At 44.3% G+C, this 25,569-nt stretch overlaps 1 protein-coding gene and 1 non-coding gene across 2 annotated transcripts in view; one reads left to right on the forward strand and one right to left on the reverse strand.

Annotated features, from left to right (window-relative positions):
- Positions 1-1,702: 1,702 nt before the first annotated feature.
- On the reverse strand, positions 1,703-1,774 carry TRNAP-AGG (transfer RNA proline (anticodon AGG)). Its single transcript has one exon. It is a non-coding gene; the product is annotated as a tRNA-Pro (tRNA).
- A 2,955-nt stretch (positions 1,775-4,729) lies between these two features.
- Positions 4,730-25,569, forward strand: part of LOC135918208 (uncharacterized) — a 64,594-nt gene continuing 43,754 nt past the window's right edge. The window contains exon 1 of the mRNA XM_065451891.2: positions 4,730-4,760. The gene's annotated coding sequence lies outside the window, so the exon portion shown is untranslated. The remainder of the gene's footprint in view (positions 4,761-25,569) is intronic.

Here is a 25,569-nt window from a genome sequence, read left to right on the forward strand (position 1 = left end):
TTTTATTTCTCTGGCAAAGTTTCCGGGCGCTGTAGCTTCTGCATTCAAATAAAAGTCAAGCTAACTTTGCAGCTCAGTTTCTTCTTTGTTTCGCTTTCTCTGCAATGCCCCTTCTCTTTCGATTGCTGAGAATTTTGCGTTTCCCTTAAAATCTTCCCATGCCTCAGCGTAACACTCCGGTTCATTTGCCAGTAGGTCTCCAATTTTTCCTTTTATTTCCTTCAAGTATACCTCATCATTGAGGAGTTTAACATTGAATTTCCACAGCTGCGAGTTAAATTTCGCCGGTTTCCTCGGACCTAGCGCACACACAACTAAACTATGGTCGCTAAAGAAAACGCACTCGCCGTGGTTCCTCAGTTCTTCTGGTCGGTCTTGTGTCCTTCTTTGCCATCCTCATGGAGTCGTTTTGGTGCAGGGCGGCTGGTACTTGCCATGATGATGTCTGTAGTCATAGGGCTTTGCTCGTACCTCACGCCAGGAGCAATGTCTTCGCTCGTTGGAGCGAAGACAATGCACCATCGCCAGTGTCTCTACAGCCTCGGTTGAAGCGTTGGCTGTCTGTTCCACAGTAATGACTGCAGCCTTTTGCTTCACATGGGACACGTCAGCTGCACCAATAGTTCGTGAGCTGTCTGCCTCGGGGGGTAGTTTCGGCGGCGTCTGCCTCGTCCATTAGATGTTCCGTCGACAGTTCTTCGCTTGCTTTGACTCCGGCCACGTTTGCGTAGGTTCGCACGCAGACGCTTTCATCGTGGCCATATCGCCGACACATGGCACAATGCGGTACCCGGCAGTCGCGTCTGATTTGGCCTGTGGCATGGCACCTCAAGCATAGCGGCGGGCGTCCCGGTGCAACGAGTAAAGTCATGATTCCTGCAACCCGCAACTGAAGGGGTAAATCTTCGAGTTACGCCAGGCTTGAGCTTCAGACCAACCGTGTGCGTAGACGAGCCTTTGTCAGCTATTCCGTGCACTCGGCCGCGCTCCTTGTAGATATCGCTTGTTTTCCCGTACGGGGGTAGAGCAGAGCGCACTTCTTCGTCCGCTACATTATGTAACGCCCAGTAGAGCTTGATACGCACTTCTTGATTTTCGGGGTCGACCACAAGGCACCGCGTTTCTCCTTGACCCCGAACTTCCCCAATTTCTACCATATTCTTAGTAGCTTCTGCACTTTTAAAAGTGACCGCCCGAACATGGTTCATCTGGAACACCCCCAAAGCTATCACTTCAGAAAACACTCCGAGATGAACCAACGTGTCCCAAAAATCTTCTACACGGTAAGGCCTGGCCTTCAAATTCCCGTGAAGAAAAACAGTACTCGCAACAGACGCACCTGTTGGCAGCGACGGCAGAATAACATGATAGTTCATGGCTTCGTCAGCGAAAAACCTGTTTCCGCGGCCCGACTGGGCCGCTGATACCGCTCCGGTGGATCACATTCCACACGCGTCCGTTTACTATCACGGCCGGAAGTAGAATCTAGACCAACGAGCCGACGTCGCTTCCCACTTGCGGCACGTTTACAGTATCGTAACATCTTGGCTGTCTGCAAAAACGAAGACAAAGAAGTGGGCATCTTTGATCACGCTTGGGCTGAGAGGAGAATAGGAACATACTGAAAAAACAATCTATAATGTTCTTCGGTTTTAAGTAAACACTTATTCATATACCGACTGATAGTAAAAAGAGAAATAACGGGCTCGTCCGGGATTTGAACCCGGGACCTCTCGCACCCTAAGCGAGAATCGTACCCCTAGACCAACGAGCCTTTCACTCTATATTACCTTCATTACAACACGCAAACGCGTACAAAGTATGTCACTTGGTGCAGAAAAAAAAAACATTACATCATTTCGAGAAACTGTACATATTTCAAAGATCCTCAAAGAGGATATCCCACACACCAAAGTGTCAAGCTCCTGAAACCACTCTGGCAGTTCAGTCATGTGCTGGAGGGCATCACGCGTGTACCTAAGACTTTCACTTAGGTGTTCCCTCGCAGACCTTTCATCTACGCGGGTATTCCTGACATCCATACGCGTTTTAAACACGCTGCTCATACACAAACGCGTTATCAAGTCAGCCGGCACTCCCCCTGTGTCTGCACATGCTAAGAACCGAATACCGAAAAGACTTAACGGCCGTTCTTTCTTCATAGTTCGTTTAAGAACATCCCACAAGAAAACGGAGTCATGGCAATCCTAGAAGATGTGCTCAATAGTTTCAGGTTTCTTACATATGATGCAGTTAACAGACCATGGAACAAAGAAGCCCTTGCTTTGTAGCCATGGCTTCACAAGGAGAGTGTCCGAATGCAATTGAAGAAAGAAGGTTTTCACTGAAGATCTAACCGGCATTTTAACGCGTTTCAGCACATTGCGTTCAGGCCCTAAGTTGTACATCGTACGGTAAACAGGATGCGGCAAGAAAAGATTGACGAGATCACTATAAAGTTCCTAACGCGTCTCAGAAGTCAAAAATTCATTCTAAAAATGCGCTTTCAGTAAAGAAAAGGACATAACAACTTCCCTCAGAAAGCTGATTGGTGTTCGAGTTTGTTCATTTGTTGATGAGACAACCCACTCAGGCAAGGAAGAACTCAAGCTCACTTGAATAACAGCACGCACAAATATGTCACTTTGGTCCCTTAAGAAAAGAAAGCAGTCCGGTGGAGCAGCGACCGAGCTCTGACCGTGTTTTCTTTGTTATATAGCTCCGAGCCGTGGAACCGCCGCATCGCCCGATGACCATGGAAGCGTCGATGTGCTAGGCCTGCGGCAGATATCTGCGCGGGCATCTGGACCAAGCAAGGGCGGATGACAACGGGACGATAACGCCGCGAAAGGGGGCGGCGCTGACGTCACAAACCACGGGTTCTACGGGCTACAAAAGGACGCTCAGAAGAAGAACGCCCCGCAGTCCGGTGGAGCAGCCAAGGCGGATTTAAAGTGGTGGCGAAGGCTGGGCCTAAAAGTGGTTTAGCGCGACTGCAGCACAACCAGAGGATGGGGGGCAAAACACTCATATAAAGAAATGATAAAGCTACAAAATTGGAATGTAATCTGCCAATAGAAAAGAAAAAATATATTAGCACCTTGTTTTATGAAAGAGGTAAGTCATTTTATTAAAACCTGGCAAATTTTGTATTTTTGCAACACTCTTGACCTGCCCCCTATTCATGAGTGTGCGGTGCATTACAGCGCGTCTTTGCAGGCCTTGTTTCGATACCCGGCTAACCCGGCCACAGTGGCGGGAGCTTACGGAGCGATTTCTTATCGCCAGCTGTCTGCGATGGCGCGCCTGGTAAAGCGTATAAATTTAGCTCGCCGGTCTCAAAATGCTCCTTTTGCGAAGTTTTCGTCGTCCTTGCACGTCGCTTCTTTGTCACCGTTCGGTAAGATTTGCAGCCCGCTGCCACGCTGCGGCAGTTTTCTCGGTTTTGTCGTTTCCTTCGGCGTGCGGCCAGTGCGAAGTCTTTTTCCGTCTTTGCACGCTTCGCGCTCTTCATTTGAAGCGCTTAGCGCTTCATTTCAAGATGAGCTTGCGGCATGTGAAGAAACGATGCTCCGTGGTACACTGCGACAGCATGGATAGTACCATTGGTGTCACGCTACACCGATTCCCGCTGGACTTTTATCTGGCTATATTGTAGCGTACAGTACACTGATTACATGCTTTACTGCCCCGCGAATGTCCTTGCACTTCACTGTACGCTGTACTTCATGTGTACTTTTGTTGACGTAAAATTACTTCAAATTGATCCGGCTAACGACTAGAAGTACTCTGGAGATGGTACGCCGGCTCAATGTATGGTATTTGCTCCTACGTTGAGCTCGTTTGAGGGTGCTAAAGCTGGCTTTAACATTGCCTTGCAGATGTAAACGCACCTGCTATATTCTTTCAGCTGAAGAAATTAAATGTGAAGAATAATCCCAGTGTGCTCTATGGTCTGTGTTGATGCGCCTACTTATGTCATGTTATGTTTGCTTCAATTGAAGCTGTCGTAGCATTGTTTTCTATACTTTTCAATTTCCTAACTGACAACGTTCGTGGCACTTCAGGGCTTTTTCCTATCTGCACTGTGACTATTGAGATGATTAGCCAACTTAAACAATACTGCTTGTGCTGCCTGTGACAGGAATTTTTCTTTGTGTGCCAAGGGTGTGCTTTGTGACTGTATTTGTTTGGTTGCTGCAATAAACAATGAATATGAAACTATGAAAACCATACTTGCCGTACTCTATTGCGAACTGTGCACTTGAGCCAGTGCTTTGTGCATCATACCTTGCTGTACTCAAAAGCTCTCAAAAGTACTAGCACCAGTATTTGCACTACGAATCATGCATGCTTCGCCAGTGTCTGGAAGTGTTGCTGCCTTTCTATGCTGCCCCTCCTTTACCAGTCACTTTCATTGCGTTCCCAATTGCACATTAACAAGGCCATAACTAGCAGGAACTCGAGCACATTTGACTGGCAAAGGTTGGGGCGTGCCGAAAGGCAGCAACCTTCGAGAGGTACGGGCTCGAAAACGCGGATTCTACAGAAATACCGCTTTATAATTCGCGCCAAAAGCATACGTATGCGTGACGTCATTCTACGTCACGTTTGCATAGTTTGCCCCCCAAAATCCAGGGGGTGCTGGAGTGCCCACGAGCCGCCATTTTTTGGACCAATGGGCGTCTATGGAGCCTTCGCTACCAGTACATCTACCTTGGAGCAGCGACCGAGCTCTGACCGTGTTTTCTTTGTTATAGGTAAGAAAATTGTGCCTCAATGAGACACACTTGCCTGTACCTCATGCTCCACTGGACTGACTGCCGTATTGAAATAATTTAGTATTGTAGTGTGCTAGCCCTTTCGAAGAAGTTATGGCGGAACGAGAGTGTTTTGCATGCCAGAAGAAGCTTGGCAAAGAGCAGTTTTTGTTACGTTTTCGCTGTAAACATTGTTACCATCTGGGCAAGTGCTCAGGCATTCAGGAAAAAGGATTTAAAGGTATGAAACAAGGTGACATTGACATCTGGAAATGTCAGTCATGCGCAGATGAGGAAACTGAATATTCGGATTCAGACAGCAGCAATGCAAGTGACCAAAACCCCGAAAGCGGCAAGGAGCCTCAGCAGCTAAGTGCTGCGGCTCAAAAAGTTGAAAGCTTGGATCAGAAATTAGCCAAAGTTTTGTGCAAGTTAGATAGTGTTGATAAGAAAGTTGACAAGCAAAACGTAACGACGAAATCAATAGAAAGCTTCATGGAACTGCTGTCAAAAAAGTATGATGAACTTCTTGCCAAAATCGGCTCCCAGGAAACTGAGATCTGTAAACTAAAGGCAAAAACCGAGGAACTTGAGAAACGGCTTACTGAAAAGGATGCTGAAGTTGCTCGCATAAGAGATAGCATCGAAATAGCAGAGCTGTACTCGCGCCGGAAAAATATTGAGATTCATGGCATTCCCGAATCGCCAAAGGAAGACCTATTCCAGGTCTTGGTGAACCTTAGCAATAAACTTGACATTCCGGCGCTAGAACGACATTCCTTGGAAGCAGCGCACAGGTTGAAACCACGTCAAGGTAAAATCACACCAATTATTGTCAGATTCACCGACCAAGCAACCAAAGATCTCTGGATATCCAAAAAGAACACTCTCAGGGCTGAGAAAATATTCCTGAATGATAATCTGACCAAAATCCAAGGACACTTATTTTGGCAGACTCGACAGCTGGCGAAAGAGAAAGGGTACAGATTTGTCTGGACAAAGAACGGCAAGGTGTTGGTCAGGAAGGAAGCAGGTTCTAATGTAGTTAGTGTCAATAGCGTGGCTGATCTTGCAAAAATAAACTAATGGGGTCATTTGAATCCTTCAGCGAATGGGATAAGCATATCCTCGAAACATTAAGGGAAGAAACACTGCATGAAGAGCTAAAATTACTACACGTGAACATTCGTAGCCTGCAGAAAAATTGGGATCACTTGTGTGCGTATTTGCAAACAATGCCTGATGTGGATGTCATTGCGCTGTCTGAAATCAACATTACAGCGGAAAGGTTAAGTTTGTATTGCCTCAGAGGCTACTCGCAATATGCCGTATGTCGGGAAAATAGGAAAGGTGGAGGTGTTTTGGTGTTTGTGAAAGATAGCTGGTTGTCATACAGTATTGAGGTAAAATTTGATAATGCCGAGCTGCTCAACTTGTCGATTAGTAAAGTGGACACTACGTACACTCTGTGTATTATCTATCGGCCGCCAAACTTGAATACACACAAATATATCGAGGAACTGCAGCTTTTACTAAATAAGTATATGAACGAGAAACACCTGATTTTAGTAGGCGATATAAATATAGATATCTTCCAAGAGTCTCAAAGAACTGTAACTGATTACCTTAATTTGCTAGCTGAACATGGGTTATACAACGCAATACATGAGTACACAAGAGAGGAATACTTGGGCTCAAAAATTTCCAAATCGTGCATTGACCACATCATCCTTCGATTAACCAACCAGCGGTATACATCCGGAGTCGTTAAGCACAAACTGGCTGACCATTATTTTGTCATGTTAGCAATTATGTCTGAACAACCAATAACGAAAGGAAAGGCTTTGGTTACAAGAACTATTATCGATAATGCACAAGTTGACACAAAAATCAAAAATACAAACTGGAGTGCACTCTTACCGCTTGATCACTTAGCCATGTACAGTAGCCTTATTGAAACATTCAATAGGATTTACGAAGGTTCCACTAAAATAGTAAAGGTGAAGAAGAGAAAGCCTGACAGTAAATGGATCACGCCAGATATCATAGAATTGTGCTACCTTAAGGACAAAGCATGGCAGAAAAGCAAGAAAGAACCGCACGATATAACGAAAAGAGCAGAATACTGTTCACTAAGAAATCTGGTGACAGCGAAATTGCGACTTGCGAAACGAAGATACCTCTCACGAGAATTCTCGTTAAATAAAAATGACGTAAAGAAAACGTGGGCATTGGTAAACGACCTGATGGGCCGATCGAAACACGCATGCGTTGAAGGCGTGATAAAAAAGAACTTCCCCACAGTAGACACGGAAGTAATGTGTGATAAGTTCAATGACACGTTCTTGCATGCAGCGGAAAAACTAAGAGCAACAAGTCGCGATGGGCACACCGAATACAAACCTAAACGCACATGCGCGAACACAGCTTTTCTGCCAGAAATATCTGAAGTCGAATTATGGAATATCATCAAGGGTTTGAAGGAATGGAAGCCTCCGGGTTTTGATAAGATTCGTAATCGAGACCTCCGTAGTAATTTTAAGGAACTAAAAGACGTATTATTAAAAATTCTAAACGGAATATTTCAAACTGGAGATATACCGAAAGAAATGAAAATTTCTGTTGTTAGGCCAATATACAAAAACGGAAAAAAGAATGACTGCGGAAATTACAGACCGATTTCTATCCTTTCAGCGCTTGCCCACATAATGGAAAAGCATGTAGCATCCGTGCTGCTGTCGTTCTGAGATCGATTTTCACTGAACAATAATGCGCAATTTGGTTTCACACAGAATAAAAATACAACTTCTTTGCTAGATGAGCTATCCGATTACATCAACCGTTCGATAGAAAATAACCGAGTGGTCCTGGCTTTAATGTTAGATCTAACAAAAGCTTTCGATACCATAGACCATAACATTATGATGAAAAAGTTGCAATATCTGGGTTTTCGGGGACACTTCATTAAGTTTTTTTCTAGTTATTTTGCTGACAGATTTCAGTGTGTTAGGTTAGGAGAAACATATAGCAGTTTGGAGTCGCTAAACTATGGAGTACCTCAGGGTAGTACGTTAGGACCCCTGCTTTTTAACATACCGTATATGTTACAGACCTCAGCCTTCTACCATTACATTCTAAAATTTTCCAGTATGCGGACGACACTGCGATTACAATAGATGTTGCGAACATTGATACAGGGTTCGAACAACTACAAAGTGATATTGTTAAATTATGTGATTGGTTTCAGGAAAATTATATTTACATAAATAAAGGGAAAACAAAGCTAGTTTGTTTTAAGAATCCCCACAAAGCTATCACAATTAATAGGAGGATTTTTTTGCATTCGTCAGACTGTAATTCATGCCGCTGCCTACCTTTGCCACTCGAATCAACTGTAAAGTATTTAGGTGTGCATTTCGATCAATGTCTTAATTGGAATAGTCACGTTAAATACATATGTAAAAAGCTAAGATCAATTGCTGCCATGATGTATCACCTTCGAGGCAGAGCTCCATTTAAAGTAAAGCTTACTGTATTTAAGGCGCTAGCTGAGTCTTTACTTATGTATGGCATTACATTATACGGCACTTGCTCTGAAAACAAAAAAACAAGAAACTAATCGCGTAATTCGTAAAATAGTCAAGAGCATAACCTACGGTACAGCGTTAGATAGCGCAGGTACAAGGGAAAAATACCAAGCCCTGGGTATACTACCAGTGAAAGAACTATTTAATTATGTAGTTTTGAAGAATCACTACTTCAGCAAAGAATTCAGGGTTGCCGTAAAAAAGAACGTGACATTGCGACAAACTGAGAGGTACGTGAAACCACGTGTCTACACTCACTATGGAAAAAGAACCCGGAACTACTATGTCCCTTCAGTATTTAATCAATTGAGTGATGAATTATGTACAATAAACACGAAACGAAAAATGAATAAAGCGATCAGAAATTGGTGTGCAAGCTCAATAAACATTTAGTAGGTAAAGCCAGTTGACTCATACGGAATTGTTTACCGGCTTTGTTTTCAACTTTTGTTTGTTCTTGCTTCGATACCTGTGTATAATTTTGAATTCAGCAGTTTAAAGAATTGAGTTGTAGTCCTGTAAGTGACTGGTGTATTTATGTATCGCTTTGATGTTTTGACTTTGTTTTGACTTTGATATTTTTCTTGACAACATTGTGTAATGAAACAGGAACTCAAAATGTTTTTTTTTGTTTGTTTGTTTGTTTTTGTTTACTGCATTGGACGGTGTTCAGTGTATATGTGCGAGAGAATGTATTAATTGTGGTAATATGAATTTAATATGTTGTTTCACCAACTGCCTGGTCATTTTACAAGCACTGCGTGCTTAGATTGACCAGTAAATCCACCCTGTACAAAGAAATTTGGATAAATAAATGAATGAAATGAATGAAATGAATACGAAGCCGATGCCTTTTCCCATTTGCGGCACGTTTACAGTATCGTAACATCTTGGCTCTCTGCAAAAACGAAGACGAAGAAGTGGGCATCTTTGTTCACGTGTTTGCTTAGAAGAGAGTAGGAACATACTGAAAAAAAAAGAATAGACAATGTTCTTCGGTTTTAGTTAAACATACCCGCCGTGGTTTCTCAGTGGCTATGGTGTTATGCTGCTGAGCACGAGGTCGCGGGATCGAATCCCGGCCACGCGGCCGCATTTCGATGGGGGCTAAACGCGAAAACACCAGTGTACATAGATTTAGGTGCAGGTTAAAGAACCCCAGGTGGTCGAAATTTCCGGAGTCCTCCACTACGGCGTGCCTCATAATCAGAAGGGGGTTTTGGCACGTAAAACCGCATAATTTATTTAGTTAAACATTTCTTTATATGTCGGCTGACAGTAAAAAGAAAAAAATAATAACGGGCTCGTCTGGGATTCGAACCCAGACCTATCGCACCCAAAGCGAGAATCATACCCCTACACCAACGAGCCTTTCCTTATTCATTCTGCAACTTCCTTCTTTTTCTTTCTTTTTTTAAACCTACCAGGTACCATGCACTAAAGCGTTCTTCTTTTACAGCTTTTCTAGCACACACACACACACACATACACAGAGAATCCCACATCTATATAAATACTCGTCTTTGCTGCAGGTGGTTCTGCCACACCTGCCACACCTGCCCTCTCTTGCTTAACTCATCTTCGCCGCCCAGCAACGAACTTGTATACTCAAAAGCATCACAAAAGTGCATCCACGCAGGTTTCGCGTTTTCTAGAGCTTGGTCGTAGTCAGTTCGTGATCTCCAAATTGCATACAAACCTAGCAATAACAGGGTTTCAACACTGGTGTTATTTTTGTCATCTTCCAGTGTCAGAAATTTTACGTTATCCCAATTTGGGTATATCTGCACGTCAAACACAATTCGTATGTTGTGCCAAAAGTGTACTGCATTTGTACAAAAACAATATATGTGCTGCCACGATTCTGTATAGGGGCAGAGCAGGCAGTCCGTTGACCATGGCACGAAAAAATCTTTGTTACGTAGCCATGTTTTTACAGGTAAAACTTAGACATGCATCCTAACAAAGAAATCCTTAATCGCTGTTTTTACAGGATATTTTGGTAGACGCTTGAAAACGTCAGACTCCAGCTGGCTTCCAGCTCTAGACCGATATAGTGGTGATGGGAATAGCATATCTATAGTGTTCCAGTAGTGGCTCTTCCGTTTTACACTGTTTAGGTACTCTTGAGAAAAACGCTGCTTGAAGAAGCGAGCGGCCTGCTCCACCTCCCTGTAGAATCTTAGGGTGCGGGCTCCTGGGACTCCCTGGACGCCAATTATCCACTCGTCTAAGTACCCCCCTCCTAATTGTTTGAAAGAATGACGTATAATATGATGGGTTTGGTTTTCGAAAAATAGGTACCTCTGAACTTTGAGTTTTACCTCTACGTTTACCAGCCCTAGGCCTCCTTTTGCCTTACTTAAGAATAAATTACTGCGCCTCATGCGCTCAAACCGTGACTCCCAAATATATGTTGCGCAAAATCTATGTAATCGATTCACCTGTGCCGGCAAACAGGGCACCACCTGCGCTGAGTAACATAGCTGGAAAGAAAACAGTGTTACACACAAAGGCTCTGTTCATAAGCGGAACCGTTCTCCCGTGCCACTGTTGTACTTTTGCCGCGAGTATACCACTTCGAATTGTATTTTGTCCATTCTGTAGGTTGGCAGTATCAAAACACACACCGAGGTAGCTGATGATTTCAGACGTCCACTTCCCCTCTAGGAAGTTAGTTGGTTTTAAGTCCCATGCACCTAGCCATGCACCTGCGCACTTTTTCTCGATTCACTTTAGCACCAGAAACATTACAGAAGTCCACGAAATGCTGCCCTCCTTGGCGGATTTCCTCTCTAGAGGCACCCACAAGCGTGAGGTCGTCAGCGTAGGCGAGCACTTTCAGAGGAGTATCTGCGAAACTGAAGCCTGTTTTCACTGTCGTTCAGAATTGTTCGGCACATGTGTCCCAAGTACAGAGAAAAAAGGAACTGGTGACATGGGGCATCCTTGCCTAACGGACCTGTTGAGCTCTATTGTCGGAGTTGTTCGCCCGTTGATTACCAGTCGCGTCGTCACTTGTCTGTAGCAGACACCTAAGCATTTTAGAAGCCGACCCCTATGTTGCATGCCCTAAGCAAGCTGAAGAGAAAGTCATGTGTTACTCTATCGAAAGCCTTGCTCAGATCCACTTGCAAAACCGCTGCCCTGGATCCATCAACGGAGGTAGCTTCGCGCAGTATCCTCATGGCATGCAAGTTGTGACTGATGCGACGTCCTTTGATGCCATAAGTATGATGGTTCCGTATAACTGATGTGTGTGTGTGTGTAGTGATTTTTGAAGGAGAGGAAGAGAGAAGTGCAGTGCCGTAACTGTCTCTCAGTATAACTGATACAAGGGCAAAGTCCAGTCGTCTAGCTATTATTTTAGCAAAAATTTTGTAATTGGTCGTTAAAAGACTAATGGGGCGGAGATAGCTCACTGTCGGCATTTGCCTTTACTGCTTCTTTGGCAGTAAGACAGTAAGACCTCATCGCATAGATGGCGGCAGGAATCCTCGCTTCAAAATATCATCGTACACGTCGCGTAATATTGGGACTAATTCCGCTGAAATTTTCTTGTACAAGGCAGTGCTGAGACCATCTACTCCTGGCGAGTTTCTTGGTTTTAGCTTCTGTATGGCCCATTCTATTTCGCATTCTGATATATACTCATCCGTCTGATGTTTTGTCTCGTCATATATACAGGGACACTAAAGGGAAAAAGGATTTCTTCTGCATCAGTAAATTACTGTTCTACAACGCCAAAAACACCACTCTTGCAACGATAAGACATTTGGTAAGCCAGAAACAGCGCAAGAACGACATACGTGTGGCGACGCCTACTTAAGTACCCGCACCTTGGGGCTGTGACGTCTTGGATTTTGATGGCACCTTCTAGGGCCTAATAATTATATATAGCGGTACAGATTGACTACTATGTGTTCTAAAGGAACCAAATTAAACAGGGCAAGTTTCGGGAACCTTTATTCAGCCAACGCAGCCCAAATGCACAAACATACTTTGGAATCCCTGACGTCACGCTGACGTACCGGCGCTGGGGTTTCGGCGAGAAATTCAAATACTGATACTTGGACCTTCATTTTCTAATCTAATAATCAAACTATTTTTAATGACTGCCTGCAGGGTTCTCAAACAATGCTTCATTAGTCTAAACTGATTTATTGTTTCGCTTTAGGGTTCCTTTAACGTTGAAGCATACTTTTGCAAGAGTTCATGGTCGCATGTGTTACTTCCGTATTCAAAGAGGCCCTTGTATGCTTGAGTAAAAGCAGCCTCGATGTCTTTTTGTGATTTGAGAATGCTGTCGCCCCTTAGTATTGCTTCTATTCTGTTTTTCCTGCCACGGTGTCCTTTTTTTTGTCTTAAAAATCTTGAGCGGTTCCTCATCTCTCTGCCGTGATTCCGTCCTAGACCGGATCCACTTATATATTCCTATATATAAGCACCTATATATTCCTTCTCCAAGATTGACAGCAGCTGGCCTTTGCACTCTTTGATATCTTCTGTGAGGGTACCCGGGTGACAGTTTTCGGCTTCGATTAGATTTCTGAGAGTTCGTATCAAGCTGAGCTTTTCGCTCTTCTTCAGTGCTGCTTTTTCCTGTCCTTTTGCAACTAGAAACATCTTACATTCTTCTTTTATCTTTTCCCACAATATCGCGTCTACCTTTCCTGCTTTCGTTTTTTTCCTTGATTAGATTCCTAATGCTACCGAATATTTATTTGGCATCCAGCAGACTCTCGTTCAGCTTCCACAACTGCCACTCTTTGTGACTCTTTCTTGCTCTTTCCTTTTCTTCAAATATGGCTGTGACAAATGCATGATCTGTGAATGCAACAGGTTGCACCTTATAACGCGCGTTGTACCATGAGAGGTCGCTAGACACGTAAAACCGATCAAGCCTTGAATGACAGTCCCCTTGCCAATGTGTAAAACCGTCATTATCTCCTGGCACAAGTTCTGTAACATCCTGGAAGTCATAATCTCTAAAATACTTCCTGAGCTCTGCTAGGCTGGTATCTGGAGATCGCTTTTTCGAACAGTCAGAAGCACGTAAAACGCAATTAAAGTCTCCGGCAAATGTGGTACGGCATGGTGAGTCAAGATACTGCTTTAGGCCAGAAAAGAATTCTTTTCGTAGCGATCCGTCATTCGGAGCATGAATCGAAATGAGCTTGTATCGTTAATTCCGGTATAACAAATCCACACTACATGTTGGGCCGTTTCGGTCCTTGTCCCGCTCGGAGTATACTAGTACCGCTGAGTGTTTCTTTACCAAAACTGCCGTCCCTCCACTGTAACCACAAGCAGGCGAAAAATGAAACGAGTAATGGTTGCGAACGAAGTGGTCCATCTCTTCCAACTGCACACTCGATGAAAGTTTTGTCTCCTGAATTGACACAATGCCAACATTTTCTTGCAGTAGCAGATTTAGAAACCACTGCTTCCTCCCGCGTGCGACCAAGCTCACGCAGTTAAAGATTGCTAGCTTTAAGTAAGTGATAGTGATAAAACTGCCGTTACTCCGGCCAATGATGCATATCTTCGAGGCGTGATCTTTATAGGTCACAAGGAGCGCTTGTGACGTTTCTCCACGGGCAGTATCCGAGGAGCCGTGGTAACACCGTTTCTCTTCTTGGCCGCTTTTGATTTTACTTTTCGCACCGGGCTTCTCATCTCTGTAATGCTCCCTGACGTGCCTTCATCCTCGTCCGAACCAAGCCCAGGCATCCTTGTAGCCCTTTTGCTTGCGTCCTCCGGCTCAGACTCCAGGGAACGGTACGCCGCTGGCGACTCCGCTTCCATCGGTAGGGGCGGGGCTTCAGACGCCACTGGCGTCTTGGGACGTTACGCTCCTAAGTCCACAATTTCTGCTTCCATCGCCGAGATTGCGTCGTCAGGCGCCACGGGCGTCTTTGGGCGTTCTAGTTCTGCTGGATTCGGGCGTTCTAGTTGTAGTTCGGGCGTTCTAGTTCTAGTTCCACTTCAGACGGCGTCGGCGACTCCACCAGCACTGAAGAGCATGGAACTTGAAACAACACTACATTGCAATCTTCTTCCGGCTCCCCCGAGATTTTATCCATTGTTACAGAGACAAAAGGCGATGCAACTACCACAGCCTTCACTGGAGAGTCGGCCTCCTTAGTTTCTTTTTGTGTGGTTGGTGTTTCAGGCTCAGGCACCCAAGAGGAAAGATTAATGTTAGGAGGCTGCAATGTTTCTACAGCTTCATCCTCGTACATGGGCGCATCTGTGTCGTCGTTCTCGCCATCTTCCCGTGTCATGGTAGCGTAAGTTTTCCTGCAGTCATCAGCTTCATGACCAAATTTGTGGCATGCAGAACACCGCGGGATACGACAATCCTTTCTTATATCGCCCGATTTCTTACATCTCAGACAGAGGGGTGGTCGTCCAGGCACAATTACAAAAGGGTCGCTGCCCTGAATACGAATCTGATGCGGAAGTTAAAGTGGATGAAAAAACAAAAACAGCATAGAAATCGGGCCACTTGGTTAACCCCCTTTCTTCTTGTTTATTACATAACGAGGGTCTCGAATCCGGCAACATTTTATGCCTTCAGGTAGCATGTGTGGGTTTACTGACCGGTTGCCTTCACCCAACAAGATAACGTTCTCGTTACCCCTGCGGCAAAAAGGACGTTCCACGTCCGCCGCCAAGGTCTGTGAGTGGTGGCGCTAGCTAACACTCCCAGGGTTCTAGGATGCATAAATACCCAAGAATGTGGATGGAGAAACGGCGCCACGGCATCTCAATTGGTAGAGCAGCGCACGCGAAATCGCGAAGGTTGTAGGTTGGGTTCCCACCTGCGGCAAGTTGTTTTTTCATCCACTTTAATTTCCATTAATGTATCGTTCCCTTATTTCATTTATTAAGCCATGCAATTTCCCCTATATTGTCCTTGGCGTGTTTTTGTTGGCTTCTTCGGGCCCCCCGGTTAACCCCCATTCTTCTCGTTTGTCATAGACCCGGAATTTAAAAATAGCAAGATGAAGCTTCTTTGGCTTCCCCCACAACTCAAACAGAGACGGATTGTTGAAGCCCTAGAGCCATATGGCACAGTGCAGTCCATCACGAAACAAATGTTGCGGTGTGACATCATGGAGGGCTCGCAAACGACTAATCGAGACGTAGCATTTACATTGAAAGACGGAGTTTCTGCCAGTAATCTACCACATCTCTTGAGCATATACGGCCACCAGTGCCTTTCCTTGGTTCCTGGTCGAGCACCACTTTGCCTCCGGTGCAATAGAGTTGGGCATATCCGGCTACAATGTAAAACACCGTGGTGCAGTAACTGTCACCACTACGGTCACCCTGCAGATGCATGCAACGGAACCTACGCTGACAAGCTTCGTGGAAATAGACCAGCTGAGGATGATACCATCACCGATCATCTAATGGACGTGAGCGAAGTTGTGGATGCAACTGGTGAAACACTCCCTGAGACTCATCGACAAGAACAGATTAAGCCGTCATCGGCTGACAATAGCCTTAGCCAGAAGCCTGCGAGCGAGGATGAGACTAAGACGCCTGACGACGAACCAACTGTGTCATGGGCGGAATCGCCACCAGTTCAAGATCGCCCACCGTCAGTGGAATCTGGATCGATGTGCGAGGCCGCTAAGAAGCATCCAGCGCCATCTGACAATCTATCGCTCTCGGGAAAGGATGCTCGCGTTCCCAAAATGTCAAAGTTCACAAAACCGCTCCGGGGAACGCCTACTCCTACAGATGCCCCTGTATTAACGTGCACCAAAAGGTCCATAGTGCATCACCTCATCAAGAAGGGAGTGGTACGCCTCTGGAGCAGCGTTTAAGCGCTGCACCTACATAGGTAATCATGGCGGGCGCTCTTCCCTTCCATTTTGGTACTTTAAATATCCGTGGCTAACAAAGTAAGAGACGGCAAGTACAGCTTCTCCATTTGTTACGCAACAGAAAATTAGATAGAGCTGCTATCCAACAAACAAAGATTGAATCCGACGAAAACATAGAAGTAGTTTTATCTCCATTCCTATCTGACTATATTGTTTGTGTCAGCCATGTAGTAGCCGTTTCCACAGGTTGTATGTTATTTGTTAGAAAACATTTACCATGTGATTTGCTACATTTGTTTACAAATAGCCAAGGGCGCCTAATTTGTTGCGATATTGATATCAGTGGTGTGAGCTGTAGATTCGTGTGTGTTTATGCTCCGAACAAGGTACGTGAACGCGAGCGTTTCTTCTTATCTCTAGAACATCATTTCTGTACTGATCGTGCATTGGTCCTCTTTGAAAACTTTAATTGTGTATGTAACGCGCAAGATCGTACGTCACTGAAGCTGAGACATGATCCAAGTAGTGATGCGTTGCAACACCTGATATGTGATTATCAGCTTGTGGACATTGGGGAAAATGAAAACGCGAGATGTCGATATACGCACTTCCAGGGTACCTCGCATGCAAGGCTTGATCGAATCCACGTTTCACTTAGCGCGCTATCTCTTATTTATGGTTACACTGTGCACCCTATACTCTTTAGTGACCATTGCCTAGCCTCAACATCGTTTGGAAGCCGTCGGTATCAAAGTCGGCGTATGTGCTGGGAGCTGTGGAAGTTTAATAACCAATTACTTTCACGTGAGTGTTTCTTAAATCGTGTTACTGAGCTTATAGCTCATGTGTCATGCCGCAAGGACTTGCTAGTCTTTGCTTTGTGGGAATTATTCAAACCGGAAGCTAAAATGATAGCTATCGAAGAATCATCAATATTGGCCTTTGAAAAAAAAGAATACTTACAAAGCATTGCATAGACTTCTGAGTGAATTGCACGAGCTTGAATGTCTACATCCGGGTAAATATGTTGATGATATTCATAACGTCAAGGCGCAGTTACAAACTTTGTAGACCAACGAGCCGCGGTAGCTTTTCGATGGCGGCACGTTTAGGCTATCGCAACATCTCGGCTAGCTGCAGAATACGAAGACAAAGAAGTGGGCATCTTCGGTCCCGTCTGTGCTGAGAAGAGAATATGAACATAATGAAAAGCAAAATAATAATGATCCTTCGATTTATTTAAATATTCATTCACGTGGTTACTGGCAGCGAAAAATATAAATGGGCTCGTCCCGGATGTGAACCCGGGACCTCTCGCACCCAAAGCGAGAATGATACCCCTAAACCAAAGGGCTTTATTTGTTTATTGCCGGTTTTGAAAATACAGCACAATCATTGTAAGAAATACAAGGCTAGAAAGATAAATGAGTAGCCATGCTGGGGCTAACGCGCAAAGTTAAAAGCGTTTCAGGCACTTCAATTTTTCCACCAAACAGTAGAATTCTGGTTTATCCGTGGTATAACTTTGAAACATTCGCGAATATGATGAATATGAAACTTTTATAAAGTTCTCTCCCTGACTGAATATGAATATGTTCATGGCGCACTGCCATACGCCTCTTCCAAAGACTATGCAACACTAGCAACATGAACATATCGTACGGTACTAGTTCCACGTTGCTCGTTGGTATGAAGCCGATGCCGTAAGGCGTAACAGGTAGATCGTTTTAAAGTCCGCTGTAGTACTTCCCACAGAAAAACTGCATCGGAACCCAGGAATATATATTCGACCGTTTCAGGCTTTCCACATCTCAAACAGTCTACTGACCATGGCACGGAAATTCCCTGTTTCTGAAGCCAAGGCTTCGCTGTTAATGTTGCTTTGTGTTCGCGAATACACGCAAAATTGCCGCGCGACTGGTTTCTCGAGGCACTTTACGTGTATGCGTGGGCTTCTTTCACGCTCGAAAAAACATTTTTATGGAGAGCGTATTGAGCAACAGAAAGCTGTTTCCGGAGTTTTTCATGTTACTCTGCAATTTTCTCATGAACACTTCTAATCTAATTATCATAATTGAGAATATGATTAATTAAGTGAGACTAATTATCTATTTATGTGGATTGCAAAAAATTATCTGAGGATCTCCAAGCGAGGGCAAACAAGAATACCTTGGTTCTGTTCAGCTACGTAACAGTTGCGTATTTTAAAGTTTGGCTCAAGTTAGCTGGGACACCCTGTATATGCGGACTCCAATTAAGCTTTTAGGTGTATATGACACCCAGATATTTAAGTGAGTTGATCTGCGGAATACTTTCTTATTGTTAAATAATCGAAATTTACACAGCAACTCCTTGAGGGAAAATTAGGGTGGCGCTTTTTCCGATATGAAATATTAATGCCATCAAGCCACAATTCAAGACTACTTATATAGGACTGTAGCGTTTGGTACAATACGTGTATATCTACAGATGCAGCAAAATATACGATGTCATCGGTGTATATGTACACATGCACATCCTGCTGCAAAGGTAGAGTACTCAGTAAAACAATAAACAGCAATGGCGATGAGACTAATTCTTGGGGTAGTTCTTGTGACTGTTTATACGTTAATGAAGGCAACCCGCATTGAGAGCAGTAAAATTCCTTGCTCTTTGAAAATTCGTAAACCCACGAGACAAAATAATTTGGCAGACATGTATTCTGAAGCGCGTTTATTAGGTTTACGTGCTCTACACTGTCATATTGTTTAGCGATATCTAAAGTGCCTAAGGCAGCACATTTTTTCTGACATCGAGCTCATTGAATACCACTGCCGGGCCGACCCGCGACAAAGGTGAAGCAGGCGTTGAGCCCTCCGCATACGGGGGCCGATCCCGACGGTATTGCAATGCCGGGCCGACCCGCGGTGGAGGTCAACCAAGCTTTAAGCCCATACGTGGGACCATCCCAAAAATTTCGAAGGGAGTTTTACAAGTTCCCGAGCCCACAGGGGTATGTACCATTAAGCTTGTACCCTTTCTGAACTGACACCAGGATCGGCCTGCATGATGATTTTTTCTATCGACGGACGCCGAAAAAACTACGGAAGGTTAGTCATATACAGCTTTCGCTGTAAAAGGCAGCAAAATGTTGACCGCCGAATAGATTCATTTGTCAGCGCTTTAGGAATGTTTGTGAGGAGTGGTGGGGGGCTTGAGGGGGGGGGGGCGGAACCCCGCTTCGGTACGTGCCTGGTGCAGTGTATGGTAGATTGTGGTTATTCTTGGCGATAATTACGCCTGGGACGTTAATTTTACCTATTCTACAACAAATCCTCGCTTCTTGTGGGCGCCGGCGTACTTAGCTTTCATACACGATTTCCTCGCGAGTGCCTTGCTTGCTCCAAGCGAACTCGATCACGTTCCCAAAAGTGTGCCAAAGGCTGGCTTTGCCTCAACGTTTTTTTATTTGCGGTGGTGCACCCTTTACAGGAACAACGTGCAATGTTAACTTTCGACAATATTAATGATAATTACGCCCTTACCGCTAACTTTACCAACCATACAACAAATTCTCGTTTCTCTTGTTAAAACGTAAATTTTGATATTGTCGTTATGACGCGCTGAAGGAGCGAAAGGGCCTTTTTTTTGAAGTTATTCATCATCATCAGCCTATTTTTATGTATGCAAGACGAAGGCCTCCATGTGATCTCCAATTACCCCTGTCTCGTGCCAACCGATTCGAACTTGTGTCTGCGACTTTCCTGATTTCATCACCCCACCTAGTCTTCTGTCGTTCTCGACTGCGCTTCCCTCCTCTTGGCATCGATTCTGTAACCCTAATGGTCCACCGGTTATTTAACCTAACCATTACACGGCCTGCCCAGCTCCATTTTTTAAATGTCGTTCAGAATATCGGCTATCACCATTTGCTCTCTGATCCACACCACTCTCGTCCTGTAGTTTTAAAGTTACGCTTAACATTCTGCGTTCCATCGCTCTTTGTGCGGTCCTTAACTCCTTTGTCTTAGCTCCTTTGTCAATCTCCAAGTTTCATCCCATATGTTAGCACCGGTAGAATGCATTGATTGTACACCTTTGTTTTCAATGACAGTGGTAAGCTTCTAGTCTGGATCTAACAATGTCTGCCGTATGCACTCCAAACCATTTTTCTGTAAATTTCCTTCGCATGATCAGGGTCTCCTGTGAGTAATTCACGTCCAGATACTCCAAAGGCTGACTGGCGATCCTGAACTCTTGTTCCCTTGCCCGGCTATTGATCATTATCTTTGTCTTCTGCATATTAATCTTTAACCCCACTCTTATACTCTCTCTCTTAAGGTCCTCAATCATTTGTTGTAACTCGTCCGCCCTCCCCCCAGTGTTTTTTTTTTCATTTATTTACCCTAAAGGCGCAGTTTGGGCATTACATAGGGGGAGGGACAACAATTGATATACAAAGGTATAAGGCAACGTGCATGTAAGTCGAATATCCTTATATGAAGTCGTACATGCTTTGCAACCTTTACATCTCTTTTCATTCGACAACATCATACGCCAATAATTCTTACATTATACAAACAATAATCTTACGTCCTCTGACGTCTGAGGAAACGTATGAAGAAATGTTAATGTTTCTGATTTCTGAATGCTTCATTAAGTGTTTCTTTGAATATAATATACTAAGTTATTTTGGCTATATTACTTGGGAGACGATTCTATTCCGAAATGGCTAAGGGCAAACATGAAAACTCCTATGTTTTAGTACGTGCAAATGGTTGTTCGACCATAAATTCGTGATCACTTTTTGGGAATTTTCTTTTGACTGGTAAAATGTGTGCCTGAAAGAAGATATTTGGGTGATGAAAAAGCTGAGGGAAGAAAGTTAACCGAGATATCTTTCTTCTAGTCTGCAATGGGATGAGTCCTATATCATGTTTTATTGTGGCTATGCTTGAATGTTGTGAATAGTTACCTGTAATAAATCGCGCTGCCTTGTTCTGAAAGGATTCTAATTTGGTAATAAGATGCGTTTGGTGCGGGTTCCATATAAATGAGGTGTACTCAAGCTCCGAATGAAGTACCGTGGTATATGCAAGAAGCTTGGTATCACTATTAGCCTGACGACGCGTACGACGAATGAAGCCAAGAGATTTACATGCAGCGGAAACGATACAACCCACATGCCAAGACAAAGTCGGGGAAAGATGAACACCTAGATATTTAAATGATTCTGCAGTTTCTAGAGCTTCACCATTAAAAAAGTATGTGCGCTTCGTAATTTCACTGCAAGTAGTAAATCTCATAAGTTTAGTTTTTGAGGTATTTACGCTCATTTGCCAGTCTGCGCACCATCTTTCTATCCTGTTCAAGTCATTTTGTAATTTAACACAGTCATCCTTACATTTTACCGGCCGATATAAAATGCAGTCGTCGGCATATAACCGCATTTCCGAGTCTATACCCTGATAGTGTTGCTGAACAGGACAATGTCATCTGCAAACTGAAAGTTGCGAGATATTCGCCATTGATCCTCACTCCTAAGCCTTTCCAGTTTAATAGCTTGCAGTGAATAGCACGCAGTGCATAACTTTAATAACTAACTCCTGGCCGTCAACTAGGTGGGGCCTTTGGCCCTCCCCACCAACTGGCAGGGCACACAATAAAGTTATTTCTTCCTGAGTGATATCGGTCGTAGGTTTTCTACTTGTAGCGTCTTCACTGGTTTTGGAATCATTACCACTTCCGCATGTTTCCATTCTTCTGGCATTGTCCCCGCTTCCCAATGTGTATTGAGGAAGTCTGTCAACTGTGTGACCACCTCATCACTTAGGTTGCGGACAGAGAAGCTGTTAGCCCTCGGACTCCATAACACGTTCGAGGAGCTCAAAGAAGCACAATTAGGGTCGCAGATACTCAGACTGCAGCAGACTACCACGGACAGGAAGCTCCTAAAAAGGCTGGGACATCAAGAAATAGAAAGGAAAGAACAGAGAACGGCAAACCTACCAGATGAGTACCGCAACACCATCAGGGTAGGGGCCTTGCCAAGAAACATGGACTCGAACCTACACGCAGCCAGGCGGAATGTTAGGGCAAAATATGTAGAGAAATATCTAGCAACCAAACCTAACTCGGTAGATACGGACGCCGCGGTGTATCCTCGGAAACGAGGAACAACAGAGCAAAAAGTCGTCGTGACAGTAATTGGCGCGGACTATAAGGAGATCACTTGCGCGTCGGCACGGGACTATACGGTAACTAAGAGACAAGAAATGGCTGTTGCTCTAGCGGCCGCGGAGGGTTACCGCGCAAACAAATCCCTTACAATATTGACGGATTCTAAGGAAGCATGCCGTAACTACATCAATGGCAGAATTGGCCAAAAGGCGCTCCAAATCTTCCTCCGCGCTGGACAACACGAAATACAAGTTAGACTCAACATTTTCTGGATACCCACACTGAAATTGAAGGCAACCAGAGGGCCGACAGAACCGCTCGCGAGCATACTAACCGAGCGGACCTAAATGGAGACCCCGAGCACTTAATGACGGTGATCCCGACGTACTCCGAAATACTAAATTATCATAGAGGAACTCCCCGCCCCATAACATGCTTAATCAACAAGAGGCAGTTTGCTGGCGGAAGCTGCAAACAGGAACCTACCTAAATCTACACATACTAAACAAAATGTTCCCAAACCAATACACGGACATATGCCCATGGTGTGGCGCAAAACCCGCCCTTTATAATATCACGTGGGAATGCAGCAAAATCAAAACATTCCACAATATAGAAAATCAGAGTGCGGAGCAGTGGAAGAATGTGCTTAGCTCCCGCGGCAACCCATGCCTCCAACGGGGGCTGGTACACCATGCGCGACGAGCAGCTACGCTCAGTGGTGCCCTGGAATAGGGCCGCCAACCCTGCAAGATGGGAGTCGCCATCGACAAGAAGAAGATGGAAGTACTCGGTCTGACCACTGAATGCCTCTATAAATTAGAGCAATAAAGTGTATCCTATCCTATCATCTCTATTTCCTTCTCCTTTAATAGCACACAGTGAATTGCATTGGAGAGATTGGGTCTCCCTGTCTGATCCCTTTATTTATCGGTACGTTTGAACTTTTCTTGTACAGAATTAACGTAGCCGTGGAATCTCTGTGGAAGCTTCTGTACGTGGAAGCTTCCTGTACTCCTTAATAACGTAATGCCTCTATGACTGCTGGTATAAATCTCTACTGAATCAAATGCCTTTTCGTAATCTATGAAAGCCATATAGAGAGGCTCATTGTACTCTGCAGATTTCTCGATTACCTGATTGATGACATGGATGTGATCCATTGTAGAGTATTCCTTCCTGAAGGCAGCCTGCTCTTTTGGCTGACTGACATCAAATGTTGCCCTTATTCTAAAGGAAATTATACTGGTGAATATTTTAAACAATACTGGAAGTAGGCTAATGGGTGTGTAATTTCCGAATTCTTTAATGTTTCTGTTTTTGTATATTAGTATAATGTTGGCTTTCTTCCAGTTCTCTGGGACCCTTGTAGTTGTGAGGCACCAAGAGTCCAGATATTAAGACACCAATATCCAGATACGCCAAACCCGTGCGAAGTCAGCTAAGAAGACCTCGTCATCAAAAGAACGAAAGGCGGGTCAACCAAAATAGGCGTGAAGGACGGAGACAACGTCGACCTACATGCGCGTAAATAAAGCCAATGAAAAAACTCGACAAGAACAAATTAAATGGAGGGTCCAGAAAAAAAATTATTAATGTCTGACAATCGAACGAAGAAAACATTGCCGCTATAGCAAAACTACTTATCAATTATGCAACATTGCACCATCTTATTAATGTACATATAAATGCATACGCAATGTTAGTCGACCTTGCCACCTTTCATGTCGACTTTGGTTGACACACCTTTTTGTCTGTGTGCTGGCTTCCCGCAGCCGAGCAATGCCTAAATAGTCCAAGTGAAGGCCGGCACTTGTAGCAAGTTTCATGGATGGCGACGACATGTGTCTGGCGGTGCCGATCGCTTTGACGTTCGCAATTTGACGGGACATCAGACAGATTTGGCAGAGTGTTTATGGTATGCTCCGATAATACCGGTGTATCTAACTATTTGCACACAACCACTCAACGTACAGCTAGTGGGATCGCTAATGTGCGCGCGCAGAACACTCAGACTAGCAGCGGCACGTTGAACGCTGCCCACGTTCCGCCCTGATGCAAATTAAGCAGAGCAGAAATGAGCGTCTACTCGTTTTCACTCTCTTTTTACAGTCAGGCTAAAGGCGCGCTTGTCAAATAAATGAAATTAACCCAGTTTATGCAGCCACCTGTGCAGTGATATGGGAGCGGAGCAGAGCGTAAGCTACGCTCTGATAAAACTGTCTATTGCCTCGCAAAATTTTTTTCGACAACCAGTACCAACAGCAGCTGAAGGGCAGGTTGGTTATGACGAGGGTGTGGGGTTGTGATCACGTCTTAATAAAAAATACATATTTTTCAAAATGAACGAACCCATTTACAGAAACTGAAGCTGATGTCTCGCCAGATAGGTGCAATATCAGTTTCCTATGATTACGTGTTTGGTATGTCATATCATATGGTTTACTAGCACAAATGCACGCAGAGATCTTTCATCACGTGAAGTTTGCGTAAAAACAAGGTGATATGTGAAGGATAAAGGTTTCGGCATCACCGCGAGGTGTGATTTATAATTCTGGCCCCTTCCTTCAACAAGGATCTGCCAACACGTGAATTGTAGTATAACACGTATATTCAAAGCTCCAAGTGAGATATTGAAGCGTGGAATTCATTATATTAACATTACGGTTTTGTGGGAAATATGAATACACATGACACACCAAATGCTCCGAGGAAATGACATTTCTTGAACTTAGGACAGCATGATGCTAATTCCGAATCGGGACGGGGCCAGAAATCTTAGTGCAGGCTAAGTGCAAATGCCAGAAATTTGGTTATAAATATTAACCAGAGTTGCGCACTGCACTTGCATGTCTGCACCTACAGGGGGATATTGCGCCTGCCGATCTATTATTATTATTACATCTGAAAAGACGTATACAATGAACAACGAGAGAAATAAGGAGGAATCAGGCTGGCAGCTCACACAGACACGGGTCCAGGGCCTTCATACTTTTTAGGAAGGTGGGGATAGAAATAGTATTTATATATAGGAAGAAGATATCTAAAAAATAAAGAAAGAACAAGATGGTGGGGGTTGGCCAGGCCCCAAAGAACAAAGGAAAGCCACAACAAAGGAAATGAGTACGGCAGTGGGAAAATAATAGAAACAGATACAGAAAAGCACGCAGGAACAGAAAAGAAAAAAGGAGAAAACGCATGTTTCACTAATTCCAAAACAAT

This window comes from Dermacentor albipictus, chromosome 1 (assembly GCF_038994185.2).
Source record: "Dermacentor albipictus isolate Rhodes 1998 colony chromosome 1, USDA_Dalb.pri_finalv2, whole genome shotgun sequence".
NCBI classification, from domain to species: domain Eukaryota; kingdom Metazoa; phylum Arthropoda; class Arachnida; order Ixodida; family Ixodidae; genus Dermacentor; species Dermacentor albipictus.